Source organism: Leptidea sinapis, chromosome 20 (genome assembly GCF_905404315.1).
Source record: "Leptidea sinapis chromosome 20, ilLepSina1.1, whole genome shotgun sequence".
Lineage (NCBI taxonomy): Eukaryota > Metazoa > Arthropoda > Insecta > Lepidoptera > Pieridae > Leptidea > Leptidea sinapis.
Window position 1 is genome coordinate 12,938,313 of NC_066284.1, and position 21,472 is coordinate 12,959,784.

The following is a 21,472-nucleotide window of genomic DNA, read 5'->3' on the forward strand; positions in this document are numbered from 1 at the left end:
GCGGGATCGAGTCCGGCATCGTTCTTAAATTTTGGGTACGAATTAAATTTGTTTATAGCGACACTTAATTACAAGAAAATTCTGAGGTGGTTTCGTCATACAAAGAGTACCTATGGTTCAAGAGTCACTTGATGGTTAGTACAGTCATGCCCATAACAATGCAGTACCTGTACTAATGGAGTCCAGCTCTTGATTATTGAAAAACCCAAAATTGCGAGCGGCGCCACAGTTGTCTCATTAGCCCCGTAATTTCACTAAGAACGGCGCCCTTCTAACCGAAACAGAATAATGCTTGGGGGCAAAAAAGGAGCCAACGTGCAAAAGTAGATTGGCTGCACTAATTTATAGAGCTAAAGATATTTATGAGTTCAAGGATGTACAGCGGCTAAGTCTTGAGAAAAAAAATAGAGTTGTTGTATGTGTAAACCGTTATGGAGATACCAAATACTGGGGTCTCCCACAGGCGACCACCCCTTTGACATTGTCTTTATTGTATAAAACCATCCACCTTGTACTTATAGACACCTGATAAAGGGCAAACGCTTTCGGATACGAATTAGGAACATAGATTTTGCATTGATCCACAGTAGCCAATAGCGATTGTTTACGATATGTCGCGATCATTACCTAACCAATGAGCATTGATTATTCCGCACCTGCTTACCTCAGTTCGTTGACTGAATGGTTTGTATTAGGAGTGTTCTGGGTTATAATTTCAATGCAGCTTACATTGATTTTGAACCTTGACTGTAATGTGCGCCTTCAATTACCTGAAACAGAACATAAAAATTATTTCATATTACGAAAACTTAAAATATATTACTAACACATACAAAAAATTTGTGTTAACATTGAAAATGCAGCAATACCGTGCCGGCGTGGGCGTGGACTCACTTATAAGAAGAGCCCATAGCTTATGAAATACTTATAGATGACAATCCAGGTGATCAAGAAAATACAACAGGCAAAACTCCAAAAAGATAATGTGTAGGATCAACGAATAGCGAAAACATTTCTGATTTTGTTTACGTAATGGTTTTAGACTTTATTATAATTAAATCCAAGAAGCGTCAGCGCTGGGATTTATAAAGTTATACGTGAATTTACAGGCAAATCCTTGGGTCAGGTATACTTGGTTGAGTGCCGAACAAACAGGAGTGTTTACAAACGAGATTGGGGATTACGGCCGCCCCTCACTCCGGGAACCAGAGCCTTATCGAAAATATCAATTTTGTGTTTCAATACAGGTGCTGTTGTGAGAAATTATTGCTTCTGGTTTAACATTACTTAATAATTTAAAATAAGCCCCGTAGGTATTTTACTTTTTATGTCAGTAAGTAATTAAACGTAGGTAAAATAAAATAAATTAAAACAAAATCATATTTATTATTTTTCGTGACATTTTCGGACTGGTTTTCTCGCACCTTCGCGTACGTCTATTGTCAGTATTTATGTAAAATGTATTTAAAATAATGGAAGTCAAAATTAATAATAATTTACCATCCTAAAACCTCAGATTAATAAAATACGTCTCGATACGACTACTGTAGATAGATACGACTGTAACAGGTGTGAAAACGTCGAAAAAAAATTGAGGTTGACAGTTAACCTCTATCTTGAGCAATGCACGCACACTAACACACACTAAAGTAATAAACGTGTTTTCATCCGTTCTAGCAGCAAGAGGCTCAATCTGGACGTATAAATTATCTAGAACTAATAAAACTATACGTGTCACCAGAACACGATATGAGATTACAAAATAAATTCATTGAAATCAAAAAGTCATGACTGCATAAAAATGATATAAATTTCAATATATTTCAATGAATCTATAAATGTTTCAGTAATGGTAATATCCAACACAAAATTTAGGAGCTTTTAAACAATATTACGAGAAAATATTCGTTAGATACAAATAGCTGTTGTCAGTAGCCTTAAACAATAATTGGACCCGTGTCAGCCTAACTGAAAATAAAAAGGTTTTATTATAAGGCTTAGGGACCAGCTGACGGTTTGAAAGGCATCTGATAAAAGTTGACACTTCAATACTGATCATCAAGAGTGTTTAATAATAACAAACGGTTAATTGTGTATGTGTAGAATTCGCTCCATTTCATCGCAAAAGATAATATAACACAATGATGACCTTATAATTTGTTAGTTTTGTAAACGACACAAGAGAGGGCGCTGGAACAAAATGTAATAATTTGGAACACGCCATCTTAAATTATATAACTTGTTCCTGATATGGCAATTGTAATACACTCTTTCAAAACTTCAATTGTCTAACTAGTGCCGTTTATGAGATACAGCCCGGTGACAGACAATCGGACGTATCGCGGAGTCTTATAGCCTAAACACATGATAGGATCTGGTGGTACGACCGAACCATCGGATGATGGAAGCGAATCAAATAAGATTTTATGTCGCATTGTCCATGGCACAAAATTATCAGTATTAGTGCCCGGACCGTACGGAGTACGACGCCAGACCAATTAATGCGAGTCGCCATCCGGATCGTGCCATGGTCCGGCCGTACCAAATCTGACCATGTGTTTATGATATAAGTTAGGCCAAAATCTACGTGGATAATTTCACAGGCGCTCGCTCTCAAATAATAATATTTCATATTGTTTCCACAAATGCATGCATAATGGGATTCCGTTGAAGCGTGCACTTAAAGAAATATTATTATATTATACCGGCGTCCCACGGCTATGCCACATGGGGGGGGAAGTACTTTAAATATTGTAGATGTAACATTTTAGATAGATGTAGAAAGAAGACTTAAATATTTTAGAGTCAATATAAACTGCATTCATAGTTTTTTTTTATTAGTACCTGATTGACCCGGGATTCGAATCCGCTACACGACAAGAAGTACCCTACATACCGATTGAAACACTTCATCATAAGGCTTATTTATAGCTACATAATATAGCATCAGAAAGAAAAGGAACACTATTTAATTTTAACATTTGATCTAAAATTCACCCAGAAAAATGTAAAGCACACATTACCATAAGTATATATTATATATACAACTAACATTAACTTGTTCGATTCTCGGTTCAAACATACAATTATTAAAAAAAAGTTTTCTTTCAGTAAAATATAACATCTACCATATTTAAGGTACTTCCCTTCCATGTGACTCAACCATGGGACGCCCTGTATTTCCCTCATGCCCCTTAATGCAGTATTCATTTTCGACGCATTCCATGTTCATTCCTCCAAATAATATGATTGTGTCGTACGTGCCTTATTACATTATCTCTATAAGGTTATCTATTGTTATATGTGTCACAGATCGTCAACAGTGAGTCAGGAGGGAGACAAGCCACTCCGTCATAGAGGACAGCCCACCTCGTGATAAGGCACGGCTATATAGAAACTTGTCGACATGTTGTATTGTTGTGGTCACAATCACTAGATTGCACAGCCTGTTATACAAAATTGAAGCTATAATTAAACAAAATGTCAACAGTTTTACAATAGTATTAGTTTCCAGTCTCATCCGATAGAGTGACCATGTCGTAATTATAAAAGTCTTAAAAAAAAACCTAACATTTCGATAAATGACTGGACTTTTTAGTTGATCTCGTTAAGATTTCGTTTCTCGTAAAGACTTATTTGATACATATATGAATTAGTAAACATGCAGTTTTTTTATAAATCCGGACAAGTTAGAGAGCCTGATATAATCCGGACTAGAGTCTAAAAGTCCAGACAAGTTCTGATTAATCCGGACGGTTGGTAAGCCTATTTACGCCCCTTTCTTCTCTAGTCAGTGACGTATTGTGGCCACCGAATGTAAATTCCGAAAACTTCAGTAATTTGAAAAATATAACAAAAAATAAAAGAAAAAAATATTTTTAAACCTATCCTATATTATACACGTTATTTGTATTGATTTAAGCGAGAAGAAGCTTTAAGAAGAATAGTTAAAAAAAGAACGAGAAAAAAGGAGGGGACACGGGACCAAGACGTTTACCTGATAATTCAACCCCAAATTCTCAGCGGCGTCGCTACAACGCTCGTCTCTTTATAGCATGTTCAGATGCATTAATAGATATAATTAAATTGTACAACACGATTAAATAAGACAATTTCCTTTGCTATTGGTAAATAAGTACCTAAGAAAAAAAAAATATTTTCAATACGCCTTCACGCAACAATGTGGATGCACCATAATAAGTTAAATCTGTAGTATTCTACCATTTTAGTTATCATAATTAACTGTATAATATGTATTTAGAATTGACAGAGTCACTTTAAGTTAATCCATAAGACTTATGGATAACTTCAACAACAATGAAAAAGACTTATGGATAACTTCGTGTCGCAAATCATGTCGATGTGCGCGAGTATGGTTACAAATTCATCTGTATAATAATTATACCCAAATTCGCGTTAATCGAATTGAAATGTACGACTTTGAAAATGAAATTCAAAAGAGACCGGAAAAACACAAAGTAAACCTGAATCTTCGTTTAATCGCTTCCGCGTCTAAAATTACAGAAACCAATTAAATAAAATAAAAACATAACACTAACGTCTCAATTCTTCAGAGCCGGATGCAGCCAATAAAAACTAAACAACTCCTTAGGTTTTTTTCCTTAAAACACACTTAGCGCGAGAGACGTTGAAAAAATTTCAAGTGTTTGTTGGACCGTAATGCTCCATGGCGGAATATGTTGCTTCGATGTTATATCCCCAAAATGACTAATGTTTAAAACAAAAATTCTTTAAGAAAATTCTATTGATGTCAATTCAGTTTAAGTCAGTGAAACCACCTTCTTCGTAGCGATATAAAGATGACTTGGATTTTTTTAATTATAATAAACCACACACATCGCTGTCAAACGAATTCTTCATAATTGAATATTATTTTTTCTACTTATCAAGCGTATTTTTAAACATAATTTATTTTATCAATTAAATAGATAGGATTTACATTATCATAGTTAAAATTCAAGGCCAACTACACGGTGGAACTTGCCTATAGATTTATTGCCATATTTACTAATATATCTTACAACTAGCTGACCCGGCAAACGTTATTTTGGCATATAAATTTTATTGATCTTGTGCTTGCTAGTTGATAAGAGATGGCGCTAGTTGTTTTCATTAGTAACAATCACACTTCTTTTATATTTTGTATAATTCACACTATAGTTTTATAAATTATAGCCTATTTGTTATTCTAGTGTGTAAGCTACATTATTGTAAAGTTTCATCAGTTTTTTTATCAAAATCTATTCAGTAGATTTTGCGTTAAGGAAGTTCAAACATACATCCAGACATACAAACTTTCACATTTATAATATTAGTAGGATACTTTGTTTATTCGCTAGTTCTTAGACTATGGAGACATCTCGCCACGCTACGAAAAGAAAAGGGAAGGGAAACGATTTGAAACAACCGATGAAGAAAGCACTTAAGTATTGAACGGTAGGGTTGTCAACACTATTTATAATGTGTACGAGTCATGCAAATGTTTATCTCGTAGGGTCGTCTGCCGTTGAAGTAATGTAGTTACGTATTTTAATACCAGCCGGATAAGCTGTTAATAATTAAATGAAAAAATTTGCAGAAAACATTTAGATAGAGCTTCTTGCTGCTAGACAACCGATGAAAACAGGCCAGGTTTATTACTTTAGTGCGCGTGACAAGGTACGTGTTAATACTCGCGATTTGTATTTTTATTTTCACAGGTGTCACAGTCTATCTAGACTTATCATTGATCTAAGATAATAGTATCTAGTAGTAGTGCTTGCCCGTTTCGGTTGTTTGGTTCTAATCGAAGCTATCCCGCTTAAAGTCACGCGTGGCGAGTGTAGGTACCTGCTATTAGATTTGGCTTGGCACCGACTTCAAATCTATCAATAGGTAGCAAATACAAATAATAGTATTTTATTAATATTACAGGTAATAGATTTTCATAAGAAGTGCATTAAATTAAATCTCTATTAAGTTATTTTATAGGCATTCAGGGCTAAGACCCACTTATCAGAACACGGGTTAATAAGAATTATTTAAGTATATTAAAACTAAATAGAAACTCCAATGACGTATTATGTATAATAATAACGTCATTAGGAAATCCTAAAAAAGAAGTAAACAAACGAGAAAAATAACGCTATAAAAATCACGTTTGTTGTATGGGAGCCCCCCTTAAATATTTTTTATTCCGTTTTTGAGTATTTGTTTTTATAAAGAAATACATCGTCTGTGAAAATGTCAACTGTCGAACTATCACGGTTCATGAGATGTCAGACGGACAGACAGATAGACAGTGGAGTCTTGGTAATAGGGTTCCATTTTTACCGTTTTTGGTACGGCATCCTCCGTCACACCAGTATGAATTATTGACAAATAGTCGGTTGGATATGACAGCCCTATGTCAAGGTATGACAGCCCTATGACAAGGACGACACTACGCGCAGAAGCGGTTGCGAAAAACCCAGTTAAGGTCAGTCACCCTCTCATTAGGCGTTAATACGAATCGCGACACATACAAGTGGTGTCTACTGTCTATACATCCTTCATGCTGTGCTAATAAGGCATCGTTAGGACTTCAGTTGGGACAGAAATAAGGCGACGGCCGAGTCGTATTTGAGATTAGGACGAATCGTTCGTTTGATTCACCCTCTCTAGAAAAATATTAAAGGTTTTTTAGATTTCAGTATTAATAATTTTTGTTCTAATGGTGTATGATCACTGCGACCCATACTACTTTGGAACACCAGAAGAATCACAAGAGTGTTTCCGACCTTATAAAAGCGACGATTAAACGTACGTATGAATCCGAAAGCCGAAACCACTTTGACACGTGGAAACAAGAATTGAAATTTAAATATTTTTAGTTCAAATAGCATATAATATCACTTATGAAATGTCTAAAACTTCCTTCCATTCGTTAAAGTATGCCTCAGACCTGAGAATAACGGGCGTTACAAACTCAGCGGGCTTCTTTTTTTTATATAAAAATATGTTTACAATGTAAAATCGTACAATAAAATTTAATATTTAATACCCTGAAGGCTGTCGCTCCATCACCAATCTGTGGTATCAGAAATAAGAAAGTCATTTATGTTGTATATTTACCACGCAAATATTTTTTAATAATTATATTGAATTGCGAAAAAACATTTATGTAAAACGCCCCACAAAAGACTTACTAACGCAACTTAGCCGAGTAGTAGGCATTATAAATTTATGTCTGTTCCAGGTGTTAACATTATGGTTATGAAAGTTTCTAGCAAATTCACTTATGTGCCTATGAACATATATTACATTATCAAGAATATATTGAGAAGCAACAAGTCAAGATGATAGTTGCTTTAAATTTTGCTGAATGACTCTTCGCACCAGAAGAGCCTTGTTTTCAATACGGATAGATGAGGCAAACGTCATGCTCAACTCCTCATGGTGTCATCTAATATCATAACAAAAGTTTATAATAATAACCATTACAATCCAATATTGTCAATTAACAATTAAAACCAAATAATTTATGTAAGAGATAAAAACACATCACCCCTATTAAAGCAACATAACCACTAATTAAATTTGGCCGAACGTTTTTCATAAATCATATTAACATCCCGAAGGAATAACTGTCATGTAAAGTCACATCGGGAATATTAAAGCGTCATAGTCATGTGTTACGTCACTTTTATTTAAAGATATGAATGTATTCATGAGTTACGACGTTCCAGCCAGAAATGAATTCTTTTACAATCGTCAATTTAATATTTTATGTCTACTGAAACTGTTTATTGACGGAAAAACCTTGTGTCAATTAAGTGACGCAATTAACACATGTTAAAAATGTCATCGAATGCCAATGATAATGACAATATGAAACTTCGATCTAAATTAATATTCTACGATAAATAATATCCTAATATTATTATTCATAAATAAACATCGATTTATTTTTGTATTATTGATGGATGTGAAGGTGTTGTGTTGTCATGCTGATTATTATTATTATAATTATGAAAAATCAATGAAAGAATCTGAATTAAGTACAAAATACTATTTATTTTTCTGGCAGTACTATTATAGCGACACAGAACAACATAAACTACAGAACTATTAACAACAAATCTCAAAACGTAACAATGAAAACTTCAAAAACAAAGCACTGATAGCACGACATGTAGGTACGTAATGGATATGAAACTGCAAACCGTACTGACACAACAGGACGTTCGCGAGAAGGGAAACGGGAGGGAGCTGTACATTCCAGCGAAGCCCAGACATAATGTAGCTGTGTTGTGCTACACTATCTGGAGGTATTTAAAACGGCAATAGAAATTGAGCCACAAATATACGTACGAGTGGCTATAATATGTTTGTTAAGTATAATTGAACTAACCAACATGCGGCCGCCCTAGCACTTCTATAAATATAGTTTAAGTCATATATCTAGGACAGAAAAAACGTCAATCTCTTATTTTCGGTGGATAATAATTAATTTTTATCATTTAATTGTTTAATAGCCAGTTAATTATCGGTTTATATTTTTACTATTATTTTATATGACCTTATTTGTGTTTAGTATGGTTGAACATATATCAGTGTGCTTTTAAGAACTATTAAAATACGGAAATGATATATTTCGGTTTGTATCACTGTAAGGCCAATATTCAAATCACAAATAATTTCATATACTGGTCTTCTTACATCGAGGCAAATAAACAAAGTTGTGACACTGTCTCAGTCTTAGCATCGCGGAGCAGCAGATCTCGATGGTTACGTCACTGAAAGGTCACCAATCAAAAGATTCTAATTGCGATGAACTTTCAACCCATTGGTCGATTAGCAGATCGTCTCCCATTCGACCAATGTTCTGCTCGTGACAACTTCCTGTATCTTATAACAAGAAGACACTATTTTGACATCCAAGAGTATTAATTACAAGGCTCAGGACATACAAACTGGAAAACCATTAACACGTATTCGAAATGGTTTGTAACGCAATAGTTGTGTTGGCGCGACGCCAAGCAGCGGTGGGTGCGTTTGACACCGGCTCTAAACAAAAATAATAAATAAATGGCCCGACGTCTGTACGTCCTCTAGCTATATATATACGTATTTATGATCAGTTAGGTTTAGTAAGTGTAGCTAAAATATAATATTCAATAATTATAATAATGATGCAGCCATTTTTTTTGGCAATCATTTACAAATTTTTGTTTCCTAGTTAGTTCTTAGTTCACATTTTAGTTAATGCAGTAGTAGTGATTATAAGAAGTCATTTATTATTTGGATTCTTCTCCAGTTCGGGCCTCCTTCAGTCTCTCCTATTCTATGAATTTTGGTATTCTCATTCTTTCCACTAATGGATATCCCAAATTGCATACCCTATGAAAAAAGCCGACGAATGGGCAGAAATCCTCGGAAATTTGCCCATTCGTCGGCTAGTTACAAGAAGTCTGAGAACATCCCAGGATTAAGCGGAGCTGGTTGCAGTAACCAGCAGACCCTGCACGTAAAATTAGCCCTATTAAGGAACCTTATTGCGAAAAAAGTAGCCCCCTTAACGTTAATCCTTTCCATATAGTATTTGGAGTCTGTCATTATATTACATCATGATGTCAAATCTTTTTTATTGTGCTGTCTGTACTATTTCCATACGCATTTGGCATGGTTTAAATGAAGTTCTCAATTATTTGGCCAAGTGCAGGTTTGACAAGCTTTTCACAGGTGCGGTTAAGTACAAGTCTTCTGCTAAATATTAGTTTGTAACAGGTACCATGCCTGAAGTTTTGAACATGATAACGAATAAAAATAATTCAGAAATTCCTTGAAAACAGCAGCGTTCGTCCAACAATTCTCCGTTAGCACAGTATATCCATGCTTACAACTTACTAAACGGAGTTGATCTTTGTCTATTTATATTCAGAAAAGTGTTTACAAAAATTAAAATAATTAGAAAAAGTATTTTATGGGAGTGTCACGGATCAAGAATAAATCAAACTTTACCGTAGCGTTATTCCATTGGGCCTTGATATTCAGAGATAAACTAGAGTGGGTCCCAACTATATGATTGTTCGATATATCGTACTTACGTGCGACATTTGTTTGCAAATTGACATTTCATTTCGGACTAAACGTCATATCGACGATATTAGAATTGAGGTCAAATCAAATTTCGTTGATTTTGAGAGATGAAATTTGAATTAAATGAAATGGTCGAAATCGATTTTAAAGTTAAAGAAATTTTTTGTAACAAAACAGTATTCTTATGGTGGTCATAATGTACGGTTCTTGAAAGCATCATGGTGGGTTTATGATATTTGAGTATTTAAATTAGTAGTACTTAGTATTAGTTTGTTACTAATTACCATTGTAAGACCCAAATGTCAACAGGAGCAGGTGTTATTAATATGACAAAGTAGAGGTCTTGGCAAATGTGTACTCAGCATAACAACTAAGTGAGGGTTGTAACTTAGCAGACCCTTCTGGGACATAAGACTTAACGGAATAGGATTATGGTTCGTCTAAAATAGACGGAGTCAAGTTATACAGCTTTTATATTATATACCTGACCCGACAGACGCGGTTCTGCCAATAGAAAAAAAAATGTAGGTACCTAAGGATTTGGGAATAATGAAGTCTAAAGATAATATGCCGTAATAAAATGATAAAAATTAACATCGTTTTTGTGTAAACAGCTTTTACATTGTCGCTTTATAAATTATAACTAACAATTTTTTTAGGTATTAAAATGTTTTAATATTGTATATTATATTAAATATATATATGCGTTCACTGATTAAAATGGATATAGTATGTCATCCTAAAGAGATAGACATATGCCATCAGGGACTTTTCTGTAGACCTATCTATATAAGGTAGGTACACACCATACATTATTTTGTTATATATCAATCGTATCAAAGGGTTCAGAAGGAGTTTTCGTTGAAAGCTCCCAGACGGCTTATTTCTTCACGACACGACAACAGATATCGTTAATGTACCTACATACAAAAATACTAAAAAATATATATACTTAAACCTTCCTCTAGAACCACGCTATCTATTAGTGAAAACAGCATGAACATCAGTGCAGCAATTTCTGAGTTAATCACGAACAGTTATGGTTGATCTTAACAAGTACAGCGTCTATATATCATGCAGGTTAAAGTTCTAGTTACTGTATATATATAGTAAATACTGAAACGTTACGCGGCACACTTGATGAAAGGTAACCTTACCTATAACACCGACGATGAAGTTAGTTGATTAACATGTCGTGAAATTTATAAAGGAAAGTAAAATGACGTCTGTGTCGTTAAGGTTTCTAAAGCACAAATTGTCATTTGGCTTTGACAATTTATGCGTCTAGATAAACTGTGACAGCTGTAAAAACGTCAAATATAATAGTGGCGAACAGTTAACCTTTATTATCAGCAACGCACGCAGACTAAAACTAAGTGACATACACATCGCGTGTGCAAAACGTATCTGTCAAGCACAGTAAAGTAATAAACCTGGCCTGTTTCCATGCGTTGCCTAACAGAAAGAAGGCTCCATCTAGACGTAAATTATGTAAGTCATTTGTGAATGAAACGTTTGCTCCCGAGCCTATTCTGAATATATAAATTTCACTTAAAAGAGACTATGTGTGTCGTTCGCCCTTTTTCGTCAAGATTGAGGCATACCTTATCAATAAGTTATTTAAAAAATCCTTTATTTAATAAAAATATTTGTATACGTAAGTTTATAGTAGTAAAAATACTTATTTTGGTTTTGATAGTCATCCACCCTTGCAACATTTATTACTTTGTATCTGTATTTTAACAGTAATTTCTATGGCAATAAAACTAGCCAAAAGTACTGAGATATAGAGTATCGAGTTATATAGTTCTAGTAGTGAAAGAATTTTTGAATTGGTTTCAGTACTTTCGGAGATTTTTCGGAGTTCATAGCGGACAAACGTGATACGAAATCTTTATGTATATAAAATATTATGTATATTTAACTTATATACATAGTATTGTATTAAATATATCATTAGTTGGTGCAAATAATTTTTGTATTATATTATTGACAGGAACAATCACAAATTAAGGCTGAAATGTGGCACCACATCACATACATGGTGTTAGTGCACTACCATTATCAATACGGAATGTAGTTAATATAACTGAATGACAACTTCTTAATAATGTTAAAGTTAATACTTACTTTGACGGAATTCATTACTTAAGCATTTCTCGGTATGTTTTTACCTAATGTATGTTGGATAACACCGTCCTCATATTACTTAAAGCTTACATACACTATAATATGTAATATCAACAATACTCACTCTCGCTTGAAAGGTTTTATAATTAAATGATGTTCATGCTTACTATTAGAAAGTCTGTAACAAATATTTTAATAAAAAGGCAAGCTCGCAATCGCGAAAAAATCAAAAAGGTCATAAATAATTATCAGGGATATTTTCCGTCGCTTTAAAATCGGAGACCCGAGTCCTTCAGTACTTCCGCGGAGCCCACGACTTCCCCTGACTTCCCGGCCACTTCCTACAGGATACCGCGTGTTATTTCATACTTTCCCAAGTGCCTTTCAGAGTGCCTTTTTGTGCTAAAGTTTTTCGAGGAAACGCTGCGAAAAGTAATGTAGGTACTTTGATGTGAATAGACTTTTTGTTACAATAGAAATGGTGTACTTTTGTCGCGAGGACTCTAGCCTTCGTCATTATTGTAATGGTCCTTCGCTCCGAGATGAAATAGTCGATTTTTCTATTTATATGGTTTTGTATTATTGGAATTTGCGCCTTATTCCTATGTTGATGTGGATATGTATTCTTTGTTAAGCTCAAACTTAATATCCTTAAACAATCTAATTTGTCGCTCAACCAATGTTGAATACCTAATTGTAATACAAGTTAAATACCTTCTTAGTGTACATACATAGCTTTAATAAATACGGAAAATATTTCTGAGCTAAGAATATCGTTTTTTAACAATAATATTTAGTATTTTTTTCTTTGACGTTTTACTTATTCCTTAGTAAGTACTTTTTGTATAAAACAATATTTCTTAAAATGTATTTTATGAAGTTAATGAAGACAACAGCAAAAGGTGAGCGTCAATATTGTTTTAAATATAAAATAATTATTTGTTTAAATTATAAAATTCATTTAAAATTACATGCGCTTTATTCCCCATTAATGTATTTTACTTTGGGTATCATAAAGACACTATATTAGAATCATCTGTATTTACTACGCCCTTAGTACCGACTAAGTACGTATGTAGGTATGAAATTTTGGAGAGAGAATGGATAAAATAAGATGAAGTCTATAAGTAAGTGATGCAATGATCAGATCGGAGTTGTAGCGAAAACAGAGCGGAAAAGAGGAGTTGAAGAATTGCACAAATAAGAATGGTCGTAACTCGTAACCAACGAAATACAATTAAATATATTGTGCACAATGACAAGGGATATTCGCTTTATAGCAGAAGAGCGCCGCCCGCAGCTGAAGAGCAGTTTTAATGTTTATTATTTTCAAAGTATCCTTAAAAATAAAAAATGCTACCCAAAGTAACTAACCACTAACCACGCGGACGAAGTTGCGGGTAAACGCTGGTAATACTTTACAATTTTCCTTCTTACTACTTCTATTATCTATAAGTGAATATCTGTCAATAATTTTAAGTTGTTTATTGATTTTTTATTATTTATGTGTAAATAGCTGTTGATAAAATAAAGGAGTCCCTGAAGATGTCTTAGTAAGATGGGGCGGGAAGTATCTCCCTCTTTTTTTTATGATAATAAGGAACAAATCGAGCAGGAGATTCAGCTGATGGTAAATTGATACGCCCTGCCCATTTAAATGCAGTTCCTCTCAGGATTATTGAAAAACCCAGAAATTCTGAGCGGCACTACAACTGCGCTCGTCAACCTTGAGACATAAGTTGTCTATTCTCATTTGCCCAGTAATTTCACTAGCTACGACGCCCTTCAGACCGAAACACAGTAATGCTTTCACATTACTGCTTCACGGCAGAAATAGGCGCCGTTGTGGTACCCATAATCTAGCCAGCATCGGGTACAAAGGAGCCTCCCACTGGTTTTCCATATAAACTCAAACAACAGCATCAGTTACTAAAAAGTCCTGTCATCACTTCATTTCTGAATCACACCAATCATCTCAGCTCCATTAAAGCAGCATCAATCCAACGCTGTGTTTTACGAGCGAAGGCACATGTTAACGAACGATCTATTATCAATAACAAAACAATTCACAGAATAAACAAAGCCTGCCAGAGATAACGACAGATTAACGCACCAAAATTGTTCGGCCTGTTATACCGGGGTTAATTCTTAACGCTTAGCAATTGTATTCGACACATGTCATTCTCGGCGACTGATATTGTTTTTAATATTGACATTGGAATACAGCTATGAATGGCTCACGCAGTTTTTAACAATTTTTAGAAGCTCTACGTATAGTCTAAAATAACATATCTAATATTAGCTTTATCTTGTTATAATAATGAGAGTGCAGATTTTAGTTAGTATGCGTTTATTTAATATTATACGTATTAATAATACGTACCTATCACTTGTAGAAATTATCGAAATCTCCAATACCTGGGTGATACTTTTCTACATATTACTAGATTCAGATTTAAGTCAGTAGCAGGAATTTAGCCAAACGGATATATATATATATATATATATATATATATATATAAATAATATTTTTTTAAACTAATATTTGAAACCGATCTATTTTAAATAATATGTGTAAAATCTACACGTACTTAATATATGAACATATTTAAATACATACAATCAAACTTTATAGTTTTTAAATAATAGGTACAAATAATAAAAGGAATATTAACTACCTGAATTAGTCTACCATATAATCTTCATTAACTATATCATTTATTTCAGTAAAAAAAATACTCCTAAATTTAAAAGCGACATAAGTCTCTAACTCCAGAATTGAGTGCCATTGGTTCTCATCTGTGAAAACAAACAAAGGCCAACATCTATTTTTCGAGCACAAACTTAACATGTGATCATAACAACTGTGAACTTTAAAACAACGACGTAAGTGCGATATTCGAAGTACTTTTATATTCGCGACCGAGTAAACAGTTCGTTGTTTGGGATGCAGGTCAATTCTCAACTCTATGTCAATGAGAAAGGGATTATTGAGTGCTAACTATAAGATCAACACACATGGTTCTCTAGTTAACATAATATATGGAGAGGATTGTTTAAAAAACAAACCGCTGACGGATGTTAAGTGCAGCCGAAAATGGATGCACTCGCTTTCAATATAACAGGCCTGTTTGTTAATTACTGCACTACTTGTATCTAGTTCCTACCTTATTTTTTGAAATATTACATTAGATTATCTCTGGATCTGACATCGATGACGTCAGATCGTCGCTTTGTTACGGTGCGCAAAACAAGCATCAGTAGAATATTATTATTAATAAATAAACTACAATTTATTTTGTCAGTATTATAGATTAATGTAAACGTGTTGGGTTATGATGCTGATTATTATTATTATAATTATGATGCAAAAACAATGAAAGAATCTGGATTAAGTAAAAAAGAGTGTTTTTTTCTGGCAGTACTATTATTCACAGAACTACAGAAATTACAGAACTATTACCTAAAATCAAAAAATAACCATGAAAACTTTTGATTGGATATTTTTTGAGAGAGAAGAACTAAGAAGAGAACTAACCACTGATTTTAAGTTTTTTACTACAACAATAAGTCGGAGCTGTCGTTGTTCTTATCACAGTGATGACTGTCTCGCCAGCGTGACTCAGAATTATTAAATCTGAGAAAGACCTCAGCTGTCCGCTTCAGAAAAATACGGATGGACAGCCACAAAAACAATCCAATCTGGATCAAAGAATAATGCAATCTAAATCCTACACGTTAACTAGAAAGTACCCATCTAAATTTATTTTACGGATTTACCTGCTCAATCTAAATAAAAACAAAATTTCAATTTGGAAGTCTTAGCAACCCTTCACAGGTCTCAGACACGGGTATCAACGCAAATCCCACTTTGATCGACTTCTCAAGTCCCCTTCAGATGATTCCTTTCATAGTCTAGGAGATAGCGATCCATCAAATCTAGGTAATATTAATATTGACGTTGACGTTATAATAGGAAGTTTTAATATAACGATGAAATTTTGGTTCGATACTATTCTGATGTCACTTTTGATGATTTTTACTTATCACTTTAATATGTATGTAAGTCCGTTGCTTTGTTTTTTTCATTAATGCATAAGCTGTTGCGATGTTTTTTGGTCTAGTGTGCATATTCTTGGTCAATTCCTAGGTATAACTTTATACTAAGTTTATTTGTAAGGCCGTTAATGTTAAAAATGTGATTTCCCAGCGATAAGTTCGGGTAATCCGGCGTGATTAAACTTAATGTTCACCATATCGATATCAGAACCGTAAAGAAAGTTATACCAGCAATAAAAACCTACCGCTAACGCAGCGACGGAAAATCCCTTCAAATCTATTGGATATCAAGGAATAAAAGGTATCGTAAAATGTGGCATTTCATAAAAATAATTAATGACCCGAAACGCGGAATACATATTATGTAGCTGCGTTGTGTTGTAATTAAAACGGTAAACATATCGGTTTATATATAGTTATATAGTGGGATCAGGAATGTTTCATTGCTCCGTTTCTGGTTTTGCGAACAGATTTTTGAAATGAAAACTTGAGCTTTACCCGACAACATTAGTGTATGTAAGAGGAATTGAATGGATTTTGAGAAAAGTTCAAAAAAATATATATACTGTAAATTGTAGAAATTAAAAATAAGTTTTAAAAATAAATTGAAACGGATAATTTTATTGTTTGTAAACATTTTGAAATTTCAAATTTTAATACTAAAAGTTGTAAGTATTCCCTTCTATCGGCAGTCTCTACAACTGCCAAGACGAAGTGTGACATTATACTTTTACATAATATAATATTTTATATATAATATATGTATATAATAAGTATAACAACTATAAACCTACTAAACTTGCAAATAAAATATTATTTTCTGTGATGATTAATATTCACGTGTTTGTTTTATTTAAGTAATTTGTCAATTTTATTGAAAAATAATTTTAATGGATACAAAAATCGTTTAATAACACTGCTGTTAATCTCATAATATATTTTCTAAATTTAGAATTACGAAATATGTGACATCTCATAAATGTGACCAGCTGTGACATGGTCGGGGGCGGATCAGAAACCACATTTCTGCATTATTATCCCCTCTTTAACAAAAAAGTCTTGCATTTCGCAATAATTTCGTAGGCATTTTCTCATAAATTGCTCAAATATATAATGGTCATGATCGAACTCTGACCCAGCAGTGTCGGTTACACCTCGAATTAATTGACGAACCGTTACTTACGACCTTATTCTTTACACCTATCATAGGTTACCTCGTGATCAACGGTTGAGAGATTCATTTAATAACATTAGGTAACTTAATTTCTCCACTTCAAAATGCTAGTAACATCAAGTGTTACAATGATTTAAAAGATCCGAACAAAACATGACGAAAATAAAATTAAATAAATTGCAGACACATGAAACATTACAGACAGTTTGGGTCAAAGTATGAATTTTTTACTATGGGTATAAACCATGGACCGAGCAGATGACCCGTCTTATCTAAGGGGGATAAGTAATCCTAACCCCATGTACCTTCGTTTTTTAAGTATAGTATCTACTTAATGTATTTTTATTGCTTTAAATATGTACTTAATTTTTCCGGACCCGATATTTCGACCCAGTTGCATGGATCATTATCACTGGGTTGAAGAGGAAACAAGATCTAAGCTAAGCTAAAACAGGTCTTAAAACCACTATAATATGATTAAAATAAATATAACTTTCTAGCATTAATCAAAATGGCGAGACGTTCCAATTTGTACAAACTATATTCCAGTTTTAATGTCATACAAAAATGTCGGATCATACATAATCTGACGAAGACCCTTGAACTTTCGCAAGCTGAAAGCCGACAACACCCGCGGACATGTGTATTCATTAATTTTTTATTCATTAAACAACGCTTCTTCATGTCAGGTCGGACAAGTTATGTAACCAGATACGTAACTTTATATTATTGTATTTTATTCTAACCATACTTCCTTTATTGCAAAATAAGTGATTATTGACAATTTTTTGTAGAATACTAGGATGGTGCGGTAGTAAGATCCGACATCATATTATATTTATGACAAAATATAGAATCTGAAAGAATCCCAATGCAACGTTATTGATTTATGTGGCGTTACGTCATAATCGGCCGCCATGACACCTCAAAGTAGATTAAAAAATATATACATATTAGATTTTTTATATAAAATGGGTTGAACGGGCAAGTGGCTCACGCAATGGAGAGTGGTGAGACAACCACCCACATACATCCGCAAAGTATGGGTCGAGACTCATGAGATGAAGAAGAGACAAGACGTTGCCGGCCTTTAAGGTGGGAGTAAGCTCTGTCCCTGAAGGTACCTAAATCATATCGGTTTCGAGAAATCTTAAAGCTGTCATCATGCCCATTACAACATTTTTAGTTTCTAATGTTTTATACTGATAAATGGTATGGGCCAAGAGAGTAATCCATAAGAGTCCGGACTGAGCCTTATAGAGTTTTTGAATATGGGCCCGGCTTGGAGTATTGTCTCGATAGTAGATTACTAAATAAAGTACAATAAAAGATTACAAGACTAATATGGAAATATTATAAAGGTAGGTCCTAGACACGTATCACTTCTAATATGTACAGTATATTTTCTTATTAATATATTTCATACTTCTGTGAATCTGGTGGGGAACAATGGGTGAACGAATCTATCCAACTCGCTTTTGACGTTTTTAAGTTTCTCGTTCGTCAGTTGTTTATTACTAAAGTAAATCACTTGAGAACTCATATGTACTAAATCTGCACACCGTTAAATGGCCAGCGCTATACCTGTTCGGCACATCTGCCCTTTGTGCGCAGGCGCAAGTACATTGATTTACGAGCCATGCCTTACAGTGTGATTACATCCCTCTTACACGTACGCGATGAGCCCATCTAAGAGAGAGATGGCATTGCGCAATTGTGTTTACAGTGATTCAAACTTCACAGAACTTTCACGACTTAATTATGCAAGTTTAATGTTGTATTTTCGCATGTTGCCATCTCTTTTACACGGTAATAGCTATGTGTGAATTATTATTCTTTCATGAAAGCAGAGATAACCATTCATTGAGTGTTCTCATAATCGTAAACTATAATTGTCAGTTACTGTCTAAAGACAGCATTTTATCATATATATATGAAAGAGTGATGTAAAATCCATATGATATAATGTGAGGGATGAGATGATAATTTTTATGTAATTTAAAATGCATAGGTTCATACAGTCGATACAAAAAGATTGTTAGTATTAGCTGTAAAAATAATGTGACAACTCGAAAGCTCCCGATTTTTATTTTTAATTGATAAATTCCCAAAATATTATAATACAATATAGAATAAGTTAAATAAATATAATTGTAGAACCTTGCAAAGAATGGGTAATCGGATATGGATCCTTTGGTCATGGCGTTTGAATAGTTTCATATCAACATAGAAAGAAAAATTAATCATTTATTTAATTCAACAGGGCAAAATAAGATTTTTGATTGTTAAACATTTTACCACAAACTCGAAAACGTTGAGCAGAATTGGGGAAATTAACGAGAAGAAGTGGCAAGAAACTCTTTTTCAGCATAATACATAGAATTTTACAATGTATGTGAAGTGATGCACCTTAATAAGACAAACATTTTGATTAAGGTACGTACCTACTTGTGTAAATTAAAGGGAAAGAAGTGATTTAAAAACTTTAAAAAAAGACAAAATAGTAGGCAACGAGTGCAGCAGATGTATTATTAATTTAATGTTTGCTTGAACTGGACACGGCCCAGCCATCGTTTCATTGATATGAAAAATTCGTTCCAAAGCGACATAAAGGCTACCGGTTTGAATTAATTAAAAAAAGTATCAGCGGACGCTTCCTATATTTTTATCTTTTTAATGGAAGAGGAGGACAATCGAGCATAATATATATTTAATGTTGCCAGATTTCGAAAATTTAAAACACGGTTGGTCCCTGGTTTCACCGACGCTTGTTTTAAATTATAATTAATATTGTTGTACATAAATATTAAAATGTCAAGCATAGTAAGTATTAGATGAAGGTGATATTGTACTATTGGTAAAGAAACAAAGCTTCACCCGAAAGCTTATCTCTTGTAATTGCTACCTGCTTCAGGGGTTGAAATGTTTGAAAGGTCCTCTGTATTCTCCAACGGGTTGCGGTTCGTACCCAGCTGTGGTCTTAATGTAGCTTCTTTCCGTACGAGCCTTATCCGGCAGGTCGAGTGCATAAATTATATTTCCGAATGAAATAACCATCCACGATTAATAACTAAAATACTCGCATGACGATATAGATAATAAATAATTCATTCACTAAAACTCAAAGATATCAGAAAAAACCTTATTGCAATTTGCCAACTTTTCCTGGTAATGTTATGTATTTCAGAGAGGAAACAGAAGGAACATACTTATGTACAAAGAAAAAAAAGAGTACTTGATATTTATTAAAACTTATAAAATCATGTTATTTTTTGTAGTCCAAGAACATGTCACATTATATTTTGACGTGACCGTCTGTGACTTGGTGTCATGGCTGCATGTGTGATGTGACATAACAGTCAGTTTGTGTAGAAGTGTTTTGGCCGACTCAATTAGTGTTATATCTAGATTATAACTCTCGTTCTATGTTAGAGTACGGTTGACAACTCTACAAAGTTAATATATTAATTAAAATGAAATAATTGACACGTATATATATACACTCTGTTTTCTGTCTATTTATAAAAACATCGCTGCTTTTCATATATTGCAAGATTTTTTTTGCAATATATGAAAAAGCGTCATGACTGCTTTTACAATGAGCCGTGTAGCAAGCAAGTTTAGTCGCAATAGGTAGTTGGCATAAGGTTATTTGTGTTCACTTCTGTAAGCATATTACGTATATATTGATATTAACAAAATGTATTATAACAATGGGGAGGTGGATATTTGGGTAATTGGCAGGTTTTTTTTATTTATAAATACCCATTTGTAATACTAAAAGCAATTTGGACAATAAACTATTCAGTAGGTAGTTACGCTGAGTCAGCTGTGATGAGCGGCGGCCATGTTGGATTTTTTCGAACGTCTAACGTTTCATTAGTATAGGTTGGCGCCAAATTACACCGTTACTGGTATTTTGTTTGTATATGTTACACGTGGTTCGAAACACCTACGTGTGTACTTAGGTAGGTATATAATTTATACGATCTAGTACCTACTAACTAGACCGTTTTAATCTTAAATTAT

General features: G+C 33.7%; 1 protein-coding gene across 3 annotated transcripts in view; it reads right to left on the minus strand.

The window, feature by feature from the left end:
• The window catches only part of LOC126970076 (latrophilin Cirl), a 335,802-nt gene that overhangs the window by 301,687 nt on the left and 12,643 nt on the right, over positions 1 to 21,472 (minus strand). The window lies entirely within an intron of this gene.